This window comes from Mustela nigripes, chromosome 4 (assembly GCF_022355385.1).
Source record: "Mustela nigripes isolate SB6536 chromosome 4, MUSNIG.SB6536, whole genome shotgun sequence".
NCBI lineage: Eukaryota > Metazoa > Chordata > Mammalia > Carnivora > Mustelidae > Mustela > Mustela nigripes.
Window position 1 is genome coordinate 12,575,227 of NC_081560.1, and position 15,155 is coordinate 12,590,381.

At 46.4% G+C, this 15,155-nt stretch overlaps 1 long non-coding RNA gene across 1 annotated transcript; it reads right to left on the reverse strand.

Annotated features, from left to right (window-relative positions):
• Positions 1–724: 724 nt before the first annotated feature.
• Positions 725–13,202, reverse strand: LOC132014905 (uncharacterized). Its single transcript, XR_009403482.1, has 3 exons — positions 13,115–13,202; positions 10,011–10,087; positions 725–825 (listed from the first exon to the last, which is right to left on the reverse strand). It is a non-coding gene; the product is annotated as an uncharacterized LOC132014905 (long non-coding RNA).
• Positions 13,203–15,155: the final 1,953 nt, after the last annotated feature.

Below are 15,155 nucleotides of genomic sequence, written 5' to 3' on the forward strand. Positions count from 1 at the left end.
CATTTTGGAGGGGCTGAGATTTTAGCAACTTAGCCAGATAGCAAACCTCTTAATGCTTCTCTCATGGAAAACTAGTAAATTGGTCCAAATTACCTGCCTTCTAGTTTACTAGAATATGTATTTGCCCTTTGTGTGACCCCTTTCCTTCGGGTGACTGGAACAAATAGAATGAATGACCAGCGCACCTGTAGATCCAGCACCCCACCCCGCACCCCGTCAGGACCACGGTTCTAATCAATACCAAACAGCGCTGAAGTTGACTCACTAAACACTTTCCAAAGCACAGATCACACACTCGGGATTACATACCAGCCTGCTTCAGAGACATCTGCTTTAAAAGCTTGGGGTTTAAAAATCTAAGCCGGCCCAGTGCACTTAATTGGAGTTTAACAAGATTTTAAAACAGATACAGTAATTTCTTCACATGCCTGGAGATAATCAGATAGAAACAGGTGTGACTAGAATAGTAAAATTCGGGAGGCAGGGAATCCATCTAGTCAAGGATTTAATCGGAAGCTTCAGCCAATGACCTCTCAGGTCCTTTTCCTTGAAGAATCTGCCGTTGGTTTTTCTCTATTAGATTTCTTCTCTGCGTTGGCCCGATCCTTCCAGCCTGTTGAGAACAGAGTCTCAGTTTAGTCTTGGATCAGATTAACTGCCCCCCCCCCCGCCCCCAACTAGGATTCACCCTCCAGTCTGATTCACATACCTGTGAGAGGTTTTAAGCCGGTGAGAAAAGCCAATAACCTCGCTCTGGTGCCATCAGCCTCGTTGCACAGGCAACGTGTGTGCGCCCCAGCCTGCATGTGGAACCCCAATCTACACCTACAAGTGCTCCACAAAGGAAGGCAGGAAGACAGTCAGTGCACACCCTAAAGATGGGCGAGTTAGGGTCAGCATGGGAGGTGGGCAGTAGGAAAGTGATAGGGCGGGATTGAAAGGGGTCTGTGAAGGTCCAGAGGACACTCATCACAGCCATGAACAAGAACCACATGAAGGTCAGTCCCGGAGCGAGCACTGCGCATGCGTTGTCTCATCCACTCCCCACAACCCTTTATAGGAAAGAACCAGCAGCTGCCAGCACGGGCTCTGGGGCTAATGGCTGGGGTCTGAGTCCTGACACCATTACTTACCTGTCGTGGCCATGGGAGAGCTTTCTGCTTGAAGAACCTCATTTGGAAATGATGATAGGAAAAGCACTGCTCATGGGCTTGTGGAATTTCATAGGGGACCCCAGCTGCTGTAACAGATAACCCTTCAAATCTTAATGGCTTAACATCTAAAGGTTTGCCTCAGACGTGTAACAGTCCAAGTAGGTATTGGATGGGCGACCTTCCACGTGGACAGGTAAGGGCTTGTGTTCCTTCTGTTTTGTGATTTTGCTAACTGCAAGTCCAGAGAGGTGACTTGAGGGTGGCTATGCGGGAGAAGCGATGCTATGTTCCCACAGTTCCCAGAACCTAGTCACGTGGCTCCTCCAACTGCAAAGCAGGCTGGGAAATGGGGTCTGTGTGTCCAGGAAGAAACAGAAATGGATTTGGTGTCTCCCGGGGTTGTGAGGATTAGATGTAAATCCCTGGCACCTAGTTAATGCTCAGTAAGTGGTGGGCGATGATTACCCCGTCTGTTGCACTAGCCCTGCCTCTATTCCTCCAGTATCTTTCTGCTGTCTATGTCCCAATAGCTTCCCCCTTTCACTTGTGAGTTCCCTCCGATTTAGCCCAACATTTGTGATGCTGGGGGTTCTTCTCCCTGAAAATCTTGGCAACCTTTGGGCATTAAGGCTGGCTCTGTTCTGTGCACCCCAATCCCAGCATCTTCGCTGGAACCCGGGGTCCCTGTACTGCCAGGGGGATGCGCTGGAGAGGCCAGCTGGGTCTGGACCGCCTCCTGCAGCCCCCTGCAGGCTTGCATGGTAGAGCTGCTCCTACATTCCCAGGATGCTCCTCCTGAAGGCTCAGGAGACCACTGCAAAAACTTCGGCATGAAAACCCATGCTTCAAAGTTTGTCTCTGTGCAATCACATAATTACTAATTAAGCAAGCAACTTCATCTCCCCACCTGCTACCCTCAAAAAGCCCACAGACATGGTCTGAATGAAATGTTTGGGGATGAGGGGGGTGGGGTACAGAGCCTTCAGATAGAGAAGTGTAGATATTTATCTTCTACCTTGATAAAATATTTGTAGTTCTCATGGCACAGAATAAGTGTGACTGTGACTCTTGTTTTGCAGTTTACGTAGCAAAGAGCAGAATCTCTGAAAAAATCTTTCAAGCTCTTGTTGACATGGCACTGTGGTTAGGGTCAAACAGTTCTGCCTTTGCATTCCAGCCTCCCCGTCTTTCTAGCCTTGCGACTGTGGGCAAGTTCATTGCTCTAAGCCTTATCGTCTCCATCTGATAAATGACAGCAATAGGACTTAATGTCACAGAGTGGTTTGCCCAGCACCTGGCAATAGTAAATTTGGTAAGTGGCAGTTATTTTTGTTATAATAATGATCACACCAAACCCCCATATTTCTTACTCTGTACCATTGAGGCGTATATGCTCCTCCCCACCAAAACCACGTGTACCCTCCTGGGAGTTTCAAAAAGTATTATTTGAAAGTTATGTGTGGCATCATAGCTCCACATTTTTCCTTCCTGGAGGCACACATCTATCCACATTATCTTCTTTGCGTATAATAAGATGGAAGCACCCCCAAGAGCGAATGTTATTACCTAAGCAGTCTGCCTCTGTAGAAGCCAAGGGCTTCAGGCGGTGTGCATTTGTGGGAGAAGGGGGTGCTGATGGTGGAGAGGCTCCCAGGGAAAGACTGGTTGGAGCTGAAGAAGAGAACCTCAAAGGCTATCCAGTCTTACTCGATCTACTTACTAATCTTCATGATGGTTCTCTAGTTTGGTGAGAAGGGGTACCCCTCTTAGCCTTAAAGAGCCCTCTGAGGAGCTGACAACAGTCGTGGGCTCATGTCCTAGAAAAAATGCATTTCCAGCCACATGCACAAAGGTTTTCGATGAATCTTGGTGGGTTCAGTCACCCCGTGGCTTATTTATGGACCTCAGGTTAAGACACGGTCCTCAAACAGCCCCTTTGTATGTGCCTGAAAACGGCAGCCTGAGGCTAGGGAGGGGATGGTACCGTCAGACTCCAAGGCCTCGTGGATGGGCTTGACATAGGAGGCAGGGAGGTCAGTTAGACCCGGCCAAGAGATGAGGCGTCTGAGAGCAGGTGGAGAGGATGGAAAGGAGGGAACCACTCAGGTCGAGTAAAAGAGGATTCCTCCGCTCACCCTGCAGCTGGGTGTTCGGGGGTGAGGGAGGTCCTAAGAGCAACTCCCAGTTTTCCTGCTTAGATGACAAGCTGGTGCCATTCTTGGGGGTAGTACATATGGGATGGAAAGGGTGATGATGGCTTTAGTGTAGAAAATGCTGAAAGTGGTCAGCCTGTGAGTTTTCTAGGGAGGCTATCCCACAGTAGTTAAATCTGTATTCACAGCTCAGGAGAGAGCTACAGAGAACGACACTAGAGTCAACTTTATATCAAATCAATGGGACCAGATGAGAAACAGCAAATGTGTTGGGTGAGCAATGAGGGCCAAGTTCAGGGTCCTGAGAAACACCAGCGGGGAAGCCAGATTTTCCCAGACCTGGGGCATTGGTCTCACCTGGACTGCTGTTTTTCTTAGGCTTTTTCTCAGTTCACCTCGACTTTGATTAATTTTTATGAGACTGTTTGAAAGACAATGTATTATCAACATAATCAATGAGGAAATCCTATCCCTTCCTATCCATAGATAGTTCTCCTAAAAAATAACCACAAAGGGAAATAAAGAAAACCCTGTTTCTACATTCCACGTGGTGACGACTGCCCAGAGAGGGCTCCGAGACTGCTCTCCTGTTTTACTTTAGGAAGGGAAGATCAGCAAGCATTACAAAAATGTCAAAAGCCACACTAACTGCAAGCGGAGACTTTTCTTCGTTCCAATCAGAAGAAGTGAAAGAGAATTAAGAGAGAATTTCTCTTCTCACTGTGCAACTCCCATCTTTTCCTGCATCAAGGCAGGGCTGAAAAGCAGAGAAGATTTTACACGGTATACCCAACCCTGGTTGTGCTCTTACAGCACCTAAAATTACCCCTTCTGTCATCAGTGGTTTGAATCCTTCGCTTTGGGAATGCCAGGAGGAAGGAAGTCATGGCATCTGGGGGTTGGGAGGCCCAGGAAGGGCAGCGGTGTCAGAGGCTGAAGAAGGGCCAAAGTCAGGACCAAAAAGCTCCCCCTGAACTTGGCAGCCCCGGACCACCATGTTTTTGGTGGATTTCATGGCGCAGTGAGGTGCGGAAGGCAGAATGCGGTGGCTGGAGAGTGAGTGGGAGGAAGCACTTGGCTGCGAAGGCAAGGAGACAGATGAGGTGTCATTTGAGGTTCAGGGAGATATTGTTTTGCCTCCTTTTATAAAACAGCAAAGACAGATGAACACACTTTTAGGTTCTGGGGAAGGAGATGGATATGAATCTCTTCGTATCAGAGAGGGGGGATGATGGATGGAGCCAGGTCCTAGATTGAGGGGAGAAGTGAAGTGTTCGTTCAGATCAAGGGCACAGGGAGAGGGACCAACCCAAAAGAGGAGGAGGGTCATCTTTTCTTAGTTTGAAGGTAACAGGTGTGGGCACGTGCATGCCCAGATAACATCTTGGAAAGTGAGGAAGTTCCTGTCTGGAGGCAGGTTTTCCGGTCAAGTAGGGGCTGACATTGTTTCTGGGGTCTAGAGAAAAACCGAGCAGGGGCTTAAACTACAGGTCCTCTACTTGAAAGAGTGTATGATGGTAGAGAGCCAGAATGGATAAGATGTGTGTGTCTCTATCCTATTGAGAGAGAAATAGAACCAGCAAATGAGCAAGAGAGAGACAGGGAGGGAGAGATAATAAAGAGTTCACTCACATGACTGTGGAGGTTAGTAAGTCCAAAACCCACAGGGTAGGCCTACAGGCTGGCCATCCAGGGAATGCTGATGTTGCAGCTCAACTCCAAGACAGTCTAAGGCAGAATTCTGTGTTCCATCTGAGATCCTCACTCTGTTTTCTATCTAGGCCTTCAGCTGATTGGATGAGGCCCACCCACATTATGGAGGGTAATTGGCTTTACTCAAAGTCCACTGCTTTAAATGTTCATCCCACCTAAAAAAACACCTTCACGGCAACATCCAGACTGGATGTTTGACCAAATATCTAGGTACTGTGGCCCACCAAGCTGACCCATAAAATTAACCGTTGTAAGGAGGGTTAATGATCTCGTTTGTATCAATAGCAAAAACATGGGATGATGTAGATAAAGAGACGTCTATAGGATGTGGAGAGAATCTTCTGGGTTCCAGAAGGTTCCAACTGGAATTAAGTGCTCTTTGGACCACAGGGATTCTCATGGAGCCAGAGCTAATGAAGACAAGAGGGAAGAGGTGGGGTGGGGGTGGGGGGATCCCCCCGCCATGGGAGCCCACCCTACCTTCAAGGAGAGTTATCATCTCAGCATAGAAAGACAGAGCCAATGAAAAAGAAGCTTCTGGATGCAAATTCTGACTGTGAAGCCCTAGTCTATAACTTCTGGGAACCCTCCAGCTGAGCAAAGAGCAGGGCACAGTGCTTTCAAGGTAACAGACTGTAGAATTTATCTTTCGATTCTTTCTCCTTCCTTTATTTTCAACAGGGTCAAAGGCATATGTACTTACCTCACCGAGGTCAGTATGATTATTTATTTTCGAGCCCGCCTTCTCTCACTGTCATGGAATTTCCAGTCCAGCTCATTTTCCCTTTACTCACAAGCCTGAGGCCCTTTCACATCCATCCTGTCCTTGGCAAGCGTCCTTGGAGAGTGGCCTGGGACACACCTATTCGGGAGCCACCTGCTCTCAGTGGAGGGTGGATCTATTCTGGTCATAGGCTTTGTGATCTGGACAAAGGAATTGAGTGTGGGCCTGTCAAATTGTCACGCAATACTAAATTTGGCTGGCCAGCTGAATTCTACCAGAAAATCATGCAAAATACGGTTGAGCAATTGGGAAAAAAAAATTGGCCTGCAGGAAAAGACAATTGGATGAAATTCAGGAGGACTCCATGGCCATGGAATTCTAAGACTGCAACTAGTTGTGTGACCTAGTCGCACATGGACTAGTCCACAGATAGAAGAGGGACTGTGCCATGCTGAAGAGTTTTGGACCCAAACAATCACTGAGAAGTCATTCTCCTGTTTTATAAGCATCAGAAAAAGGAAAAAAAAAAAAAGCAAGTTTCTTCTAACTTCAAAAGGTTATGGTTCTCAAAGTTCACTTCCTCTGAGTTTTCATGATCCTCTTCCTGGTCCTTCTCACCAGAATTCCTCGCACCTGCCCCTCTGATGCTCACCACTCGGTAGCATTTCCTTCCTCTGCCTCATGCTGTTTACCTCTGATGCCCATCTAGACTATCAGCACCTTGACAGTAGGACCGTGCTGTGTGTCTATGAGCATTTTCGAGGACTCTTACCGTGCCTGACACATACTTAATGATCAATACATTTTGGTTAAATAGTGATAAAAAGAAATCCCATTTTTTTTCATGGATTATGGTTATTCTCACCCTAGACACTCTCCTCTGTGCACAGCCTAGTTCAGCGACTCCCTTGAAATTGTGAAGGCCAGCAATTACACGTAGTTCACCAGATCTTTGACCAACATAATATATTGGGCGAAAAAAATACTTTGTGCCTGGACAGTTTACTTCTGGTAAGAGAAACTGAAGACTGTACTGGCTTCGCTTTAAAGCTACATCCCATTATGCTTGTGGTCAACTGAAATACTAGATGTTTTCTTTTCTTCTTAAGTTTATTTAAGTAATTTCTACACCCAGCATGGGGCTTGAATTCATGACCCTGAGATCAAGAGTCGCATGCTCCTCTGACCGAGCCAGCTCCATACCCTGAAATACTAAGATGTTTTTGGATGGGCCTCTGCCAAGCTGCATCTTCCCCATTCTGCCTGTGTACAACTGATCTTGAACCTGAAACATAGGACTTCATATCTTTTGTTTCAGCTCAAGGTTAAATCCAATCAAAATCACTTGGCATCTGATGCTGTCAGTGACTACATTAGCCATCCTTCCCAGCTCCAGGTCACTGCCAAATTTGACGTGCATATCTGTTCTGTTCTTCTCCTACTTTTTGACAACGATGTTGGAAGCGTTGAGACTGAGAGAGAAGCTCTAATAGTAACCACCCACTTCCATGTTGACCCAGAACTATTCATAAAACTTATGGTAATCAGCCATAAGCTGAAAATGCAGTCCAAAATACTTATTCCTTATTTCTCCATCTTATCCACAAAGCTTTTATAGATGACATTTTAAAAAATTTTCTATAGTACACACACACTTCCATCTACAGTAGCCCCCAAAATTTGCCAGCCAAATAATTCATTAAAATATTTAAAAACACAGCTTGTGTGGTACAACTTTCCAGCAGGCACTTGTCAGCCCTGGGGCCCCTGTGGCCTTCTAGACCTCATGGTCCCCTGCCTCTTTAAAGAAATCTTGGCTTATTGCCTGGCATTGACATTGAGCTGATTTTCCATGGTTGGAATCCCATCTGATGGCTTATCCAATTTTATTGATCTCTCTCATGATTCCTCAAAAATTACCCACCATGACTGTGAGATCATAGGACCACTTCTTGACACACCCCAGGATAAAGTGATTAAGACATCAAACAAGCTTTGTGGAAGGTGTTTTTCAGAAGCACCAGGGAGCCATTGTGGACTCTTAAGTGGCAAAGGTCTGCAGTCAAAGAGGTCAATTATTGTTTCTTCTGATTCTTGCTGAACTCTTTAGGATGAGCCAATGGAACAGGACTTTGTCACTCTGAACATCTTCCATTTTTAAACACAGCCACTTGGTGAGAAGCTTCTCGACCATCTCAGAATGGCTCTTCTCTGGATTCTAAATCTTTTCCCAAGTTGATATAAAGTATTATGCAAGCTGGGATTCTTCTGATCTTTGGATACTGAAGATATGAAGGCCCTTCACGATACCTATAGTACCAAGAGACCAAGCCAATTGTCACAAGATGCCATGAACTGAGAAGACCTTCCATCAGCCATGGTAGGATTCGAGATGAAGCCACAGGGCAACTTCACTTTTCCCTGATACTACCCCAAGTCACTCTCATGAATAGAAAGTGCTAGAACCAAGAGATAATGAAGACGTCCCAATGGAAGAAGTTTTCTTCTCACTCTTATTACCTTTTTCCAGAACGTAAGCTTTGGAAGTAGGTGGAATACCTCCACACTTTTGTTTCCATAATGTGTCCTACATAACGAGATCAATAGAACATTCTAAGGTCTAGAGCATGAAGCCAGGCTTTATCTTTTCCATCTAACTCTGGAACTCCAAAAAGCCATATGTTTCCAAAAAGGGACCAAGTAACAAGCTCATTCGGTGGTAAAGTACTGAAGTTTGAGTCTTTAAGAGGTAGCTTAGAGATGAAAGAGTCAAAGTGTGCCCTTTTAGAGGTAGGGAAACAAGTTCAAAGAGGTTCAATGACTTGTCCAAAGTCACATGGTTACCAAAAAGTGGATCTGGCCTCTGACCCCAGGGCTCTGTCACGTGGGTCCTCTTCCCTGGAACGTGTGCTGCCAGTTTGTACATGGTGGTTTTTTCTCCACCACCCTGCACTTACTTAACACTCTTCCCAATTTGAGGATGTTTTTTCTTTCTAGACAATAGTGAGAGAGAACAGTTTGAGTAGTTCTGGCTCCTGCTAATCTCATGCCCTATTGTCTAAGGGTGGAATCTGAAAGATGGTAAATTTAGAGACAGAGAAGCCAGCGATGGACAGGTGGGGTTGGGGAGGACAGATCAGGCACAGGTGCAGTGCAGAGAGACTAGAGAGGTCTCGGTTGACCACAGAGGAAGGGATGCAGCAAGGGAGGGCTATTGCTGAAGGGCCAGAATGATCCCGGGCTGTATGGATGACAGAAGGATGACATGCGAAGCCCAGGAAGCAATCATCAGGCAACGATCTCCATTAGTCAGCTCTCCGTGGAACGATGCCCCCTTCGTTACACTTTGAAATGCAAGAGCCCACAGCAGGGAACAAAGTGACAGAAAATCATTACTTAGAGTCAAAGTTAAGGCATCTGGATAGCTGAAGGCAAGCTTTTCACTGCTTCCACACCCACTGTCTGATTGCTTGAGCTTCTAGGAGGAAAGAGGGGGCAAACAGAGCGGGAATTCCAGCTAGAAATTTCCCTTTACCTTCTTGTTCTCTCAGCTCAGAACTTTAGAAGCCCCATCTCTGTCCTCTCCTTCCAGTCAAGCTTAAGATCCCCTGCTTGCGGATCTCTTTCTGCAAAGACTTGAAAGCCCAGAATAATCAATTCTTTTTTTTTTTTAATTTTTTTTTTTTTTTTTTTGCATAATCAATTCTTCTTGATTAAGGATGGCTTCTCTACCTGTGCTGGGCTCTTGCTGAATAGGCTGCCACCTCCACGTGCTGGTTACAGGGGCTTCAAGAGGGAAGCAGCTGAGCAGACTGGCTCATGGCTGGACCCCCACCCTGACCACAGCAGCTTGGTGGGCTCCTCCTGACTCCTAAACCTGTTTTTAGCCTGTAGGTGAAAGATTTTCTCCCTCGGTCTTCAGCAGATCCCTGAGGGAGTCCGAACCACTCCTCCCTTACCTCCCTACTTGAACAGCTTACATAACAACGTTGAGTATGGTAGTAGAGAGAGTTCAACTTCAGAGTCTCCATGCTGACTTCCAGAAGTTAAAAACATAGGATTCTCCTGATTTTAGACAAATCTGATGCAATAATTTTGTATTTTGGAGAAAGGCAGTGATGACTTTACCACAATTCTTCTCTGGCATGTCTTATTTAACCTTCTACAGAGGTCTTAAGCCTCATTTAATCTCTTCTGGAAAAAAAAAAAGAAGGAAAGAAAAGCAGAAAGACATACAAAGGAGAAAGAACCTCAGGTCTCACATACCAGGTTCTTGCAGAGCAAGGAATGGAGGTGGAAGAGTCCTACTGCAGCCTTTTTCCATCTTGCCTCAAAAGAAATCCCTGGAAAAAAATATAGTAAGAGGACACTGCATCCCACCTGCAGTGGGAGAACTCAGGAAGCCAAGTCTCCAGTGGCTGACAGTGGCCAAATGGTCCTTGCTTCTCCAGAGGAGCGTAAGCTCTGCTTGCTCTTTCTGGTCCTGGAATTTAGGGCCTCCTTTACCAAGCACACTGGGACACACAAGACCAACGAAGTAGGGAACCTAGCAGAAAGCAGCCAATTCCTCAAGCACGTGCCTCCAGAATTTCAGAAGGCCACCTGTGTCAACCTAAAGAGCCCATCAAAAGTCGGAGGAACACACTTTGTGATTAGACAGACCCAGAACTGAATATCTTCTCTGTCCATTCTCCTCCCTCAGCCCAGGTTGAGCCTTAACTGTATCCGAGAATAATCCCCCACACCTTCCAGAAACAACCGGTCTCCTATAGGACCAGACCACATGCCTAGTGCTTTCCCATCACATGCTGTCTTGTACATCTCCCTGTCTCATGCACTGAGATGGACCTTGATTGTTCTAATGGCTGTGTGGGATTCTACCATACGGTCATACTCACCCTTCCCATTCCCCAAGAATGAATGTGAACTTGTTTATGGTGTCTGCGATAGCAAACAATGCTGCAGTGTATATCCTTGTGTAAGTGTCTGCACGTGAATATAGGTGTAGGAAAATCACAAAAAATTGTTGAAAATGCCTTCAAAATTTTGATTCTGTTAAATTGTCCTCTAAAGAGCCTCTACCAGCTTACCATCCCACTAACTTACCATCCCGCCAATGGCGCCCAAGAAGGCTTCCTTCGGAGAAGGCTCTATGAAGGAAGGCCAACAGGCGTGGGGGAAAGGAACTAAAAACGTCTTTTGTTATTCTTTGGCTCTTCAACAAAGCCTTGTTGGTGCTATTTTGGGGGTCCTTGGTGCTGACTCCACAGACCAAGAGAGCACAGTTGTGCTTTTCTCAGAGGGGACATCTGTCAGAAGCTGTGTTTATTTTTGGCAACTCAGTGACATGCTCCCTGCATTTCCAGGGGATTCTTGGCTTCCCTCAACAATGACCCATTTGTGGCTGAATATTTAGCTGCTCTCTCAATCCTGATGTCTGTTCTGCCAACTATTTTGAGATTTGATGGGTTGGTTCCCAGCAGAAACTGGATACAAACCCCCCAATTAGAATCTTACACGCTGTTACTCATCTGGGAAGGGAGTACCTGGGCAAAACACGCTTTTAATTTTTATTACTTAATTGAAAATTTTTGTTATGGGAAATTGCAGACATCTGTAAAAGTAACAACAACCGTGTGATGAACCCCTATATACCCAGCACCTAGCTTCAATGATCAACTCATGACCCATCTTGTTTATCTGTACACCTGCCAATTCCCCACCTCCTGTATGATTTTGAAGGAAATTCCAGACTTCTTATCATTTCAGCCGCAAGTATTTCAGGGTCTACCTACAAAGTATAAAGTCTTTTTAAGAGTACATCCTCATATTACCATTAACACACCGAAAATAGGTAGCAGCGATTTTTTCATACATACAAATGATCAATCATTGTTCAAATTTGTTCAGATTGTCTCCTAAAAGGATTTACATGTGATTTTTAAATGTTAGAAGAGCGGAATCTAGAGCCAGGCGAACTGAGTTCAAGTCTCAGGTTTATGCCTCTCTTCCTGGTGACTTACATTAATTTCTGAGTCACTTTTGCCTCTGTTTAAGAAACAGAAATTTGGGGGTTGGGAAAAAAACCCCATGAATTTAAATATTGTCAGACAAGGCTAATAAAGAAAGGAAAAGAGCAGGGGGGAAAAAAAACCACTGCAATAACTGAACCTAGTTCAATTCTATAGAACGGTGACCGGATCAATAAATGTCTACTAAATTCAATAAAAGTTACAAAATCTGTCTCTCCTTATCCCTGTGAAAGAGAGACGTTAGGGTCAGGGGATCCTCATCTTTTTTTGGCAGATAAATGCTTCTCAAAATGAAGTAGCTGTAGTTCATAGTAGATATACGATAAGCTGCTTTCATTTTAAAGCACAAAATCTTAGTGTAGTATTTGTTTAAAACCCACAGCTACTCCTTTAGCATATCCTCATGTTCCAGGAGACTGGAAATAAGGTAGGGGGAAAGGAAGAGAAAAGAAAGATTTGTCTAATGATTCTGGAAGTCAGGCAATGGCACTGGTTGCTCTGTTACGACGAGAGAATGTATGCATATGTAAATTATAAAGCACCATAAAATTGTTATTAGAAAAATGAGGATCCCCAGGTGGTCCTAAATCATGCCGAGCATTTTCCCCATTGCATTTCTATTAGCAGCGATCAGATTTCTCTTTGCAAGAAGAAAACGTATTCCTTATAAAATCTAGGAAGACAGGAGAAGGAAGGGGGAAATAGTCAAATAAAGACATATTGGCAGGAAATGGAAAATACTGCCAAAAACTCTTGAAAGTTTTTTTGTTTTTTGGTTTTTTTTAAATACCACTGCAAATACCTTCCCCTTGCTCTGTGTGTAGGTGGGAGCAGGGGAGGTGATGAGCTCGCTGTGTAAAGGGAGGGAGGTAAGATGAACAAAAGAAGAATCTTCGTTTCCCATGGTCGTTTGGTGAACACAGAATGGAGAACACCTCCCCGGAAAAGGTGGGGTTACAGCTGCCAGGAAAGGTGTGCATCTCTGCCTTTGAGACAAATGGGATCTTTAGCAGAAAGGCAGCTAGGGAAGGATGAGGGGCAGACAGCTTTTCTCTCTTTCGAAGACAACGGTGCTTCGGATTTGAAGAGACCGGGTGTCTGCTGTTTGAACGTCTGCAGGTCAGCATCCCTGACCTTTATCAGACTACAAGTGCTCACAAGTGTAGATGTAATACCTTCCCACCTCCTGCACCTCCCCCCCCCCCAAACATACAGCAGACTGTAACAAGCTGCCCTTCTGTTTGAAGAGCAAAGGTGACAGTCTGCCGCTTCACGACAGGTCTGGGAGGGAGGGGATGGCACAGAGGGAGCTGGGCTAGGGGTCTTCACACATCTGACCTGCAGAACCCAGCTGGCTCCTGTGGGGAGGCGCAGAACTCCGTCCTCCCGGCCGGGACTGGTCAGAGCCGTGAGATGAAGATTCACAATTACCTTGGCAACCAGATAGCAGGCAAAACTGTTACTTGGCAATTTCCCTAGACTCCCCGTCCCTTCCCCCACACCCACCATCTCCCACAGCAGCACATACAACACTTTCCCCCTTTAACGCCTCTCTGAGATCACAAGACAGTGTGTGAGGAAATGAGGGGAAAGGGGGGAACAGATCCAAGACACGGGGGAAGAGAGAGCCTTTCCTAAGCCCACATGGGAGGTCTTTGAATGTCGCGCTTTGACCTCCTCCCACTGGTGACAGCAGACAGACAATTGGGGGGCAGAGAGTGAAGGGAAAGAGGGGGTGTTTAGCAGCCAAGCTGGGACAGCAGGCGGTTCATTTGCTCGTTGTTTCCAGAAACCATGAGAATGGAACAAAAGCAGAGGGGATGAACAGAATGTACTGGCTCCCATGTCCCTTTCTGTCCCTCCCCTCCTCCCTCCCTTCTTTCCCGAGACCCTATTATGGAAACCTGCCTTCAGGGGCCGTGCCCACCTGGTTCCCACCCGCTGGCCTGCTGTCCTTCTGCTCACCCACCGTCCCTACGCCTGCTGCCCGTCAGGCTCCGTGCTGGGCTCTGCAGCTGCACGGCTCGGACAGACCAGCCTCTGCTCCCCCCGCAGCGGTGGGGAGGCCGGAAACCAAGTGGGGAGATGCACAAAGTAAGTGGACGCCAGAACAGGAGTGCGGGCGTGCCAACAAGGATGGGCACGAAGCGAGGGCCTGAGCCCAGTTCCACCAGGAAAGGACTTACTGTTTGTTTACTTGCCTTTATTTTTTCCAATTCTCCATTTCGGAATGTTTTGAGGCAGGAGAGTTGAATTCTTCCCTCCACTTCGCCGGGCGTCCCCTGGTGTCCTCCACAGCATTCCTGGAGGACCACTGAGGCCGGGCAGCGCGCACTTCACTCACCATTTGATGGGCTTGGACACAGGCAAACACCTGTGAGACGATTACAAGCGGTAACACATCCAGCTCCTTCCAGAGTTTCTGTGTGTGTGTGTGTGTGTGTGTGTGTGTGTGTTAAGAACACTTAACACGAGAGCTACCCTCTTAACACACGGATTCTGAAGGGTACAATCCTATACTGTTAACTTATCGAGCCACTTCATCGGACAGCAGGCTAGGAGAATTTATCCATCTTGCAGAACTGCAAGTTCACGCCCGCTGGAAAGCACGGCCCCATTTCCTCCCCTGCCCCAGCCCCTGCCGCCACCATCGTATTCTCTGCTCCCCTGAGTCTGATCCTTCAGGAATCCCACATTAGTGGGATCGCGCAGCCCCTGTCCAGTACCTGGCTTATTTCACTCAGCGTGACGTCCTCTGGATTCATCCATGTCGTGGCGAATCCTTCGAAAGGATTTCCTTCTTTTAAAGACTGACTAATATTCCTTTGATATGTAAGCCCACATTCACCCACGGATGGACACTTGGGTTGTTTCCACATCTTGGCTATTGTGAACAGTGCTGCGGTGAATATGGGGGTGTAGATGCAACAAATTAGTGGTCGCAAAGAAGCAGTACTGCGAAGGACTCTCTTTCGATTAGGTGCTCAGGAGAGAAGGCCTTTCTGTTATTTAGGCTAAGATCTGAAGCCTTGGTATTACATCACTGGGTCACCGTACATGTTGTCCAGGTTGTACACTGCACAAATCTGGAGGATACTATTTGCATTTTAGTCATTTTGTACAAAAATATGCAGAAACTCTGAATGCACATCCAACCCTCTATGCCCTAGTTGTTCTTCTCAACTGCTTTCCCCCATCTTCTAGCTATGTATTCAGGCTTACTTCTGGTCTGATCTACTCGTGGGACTCTGTAGTGTGTATGCATGCAGACAGAGAAAGCAGGGGAGGGAGAGGAGGAGAGAGCGAGAGGTATTGAAGGAGGAAGGGAAGAGAAATGAGGGACATAACAGGCCAAGAGAGAATATTCTGTATATAATCC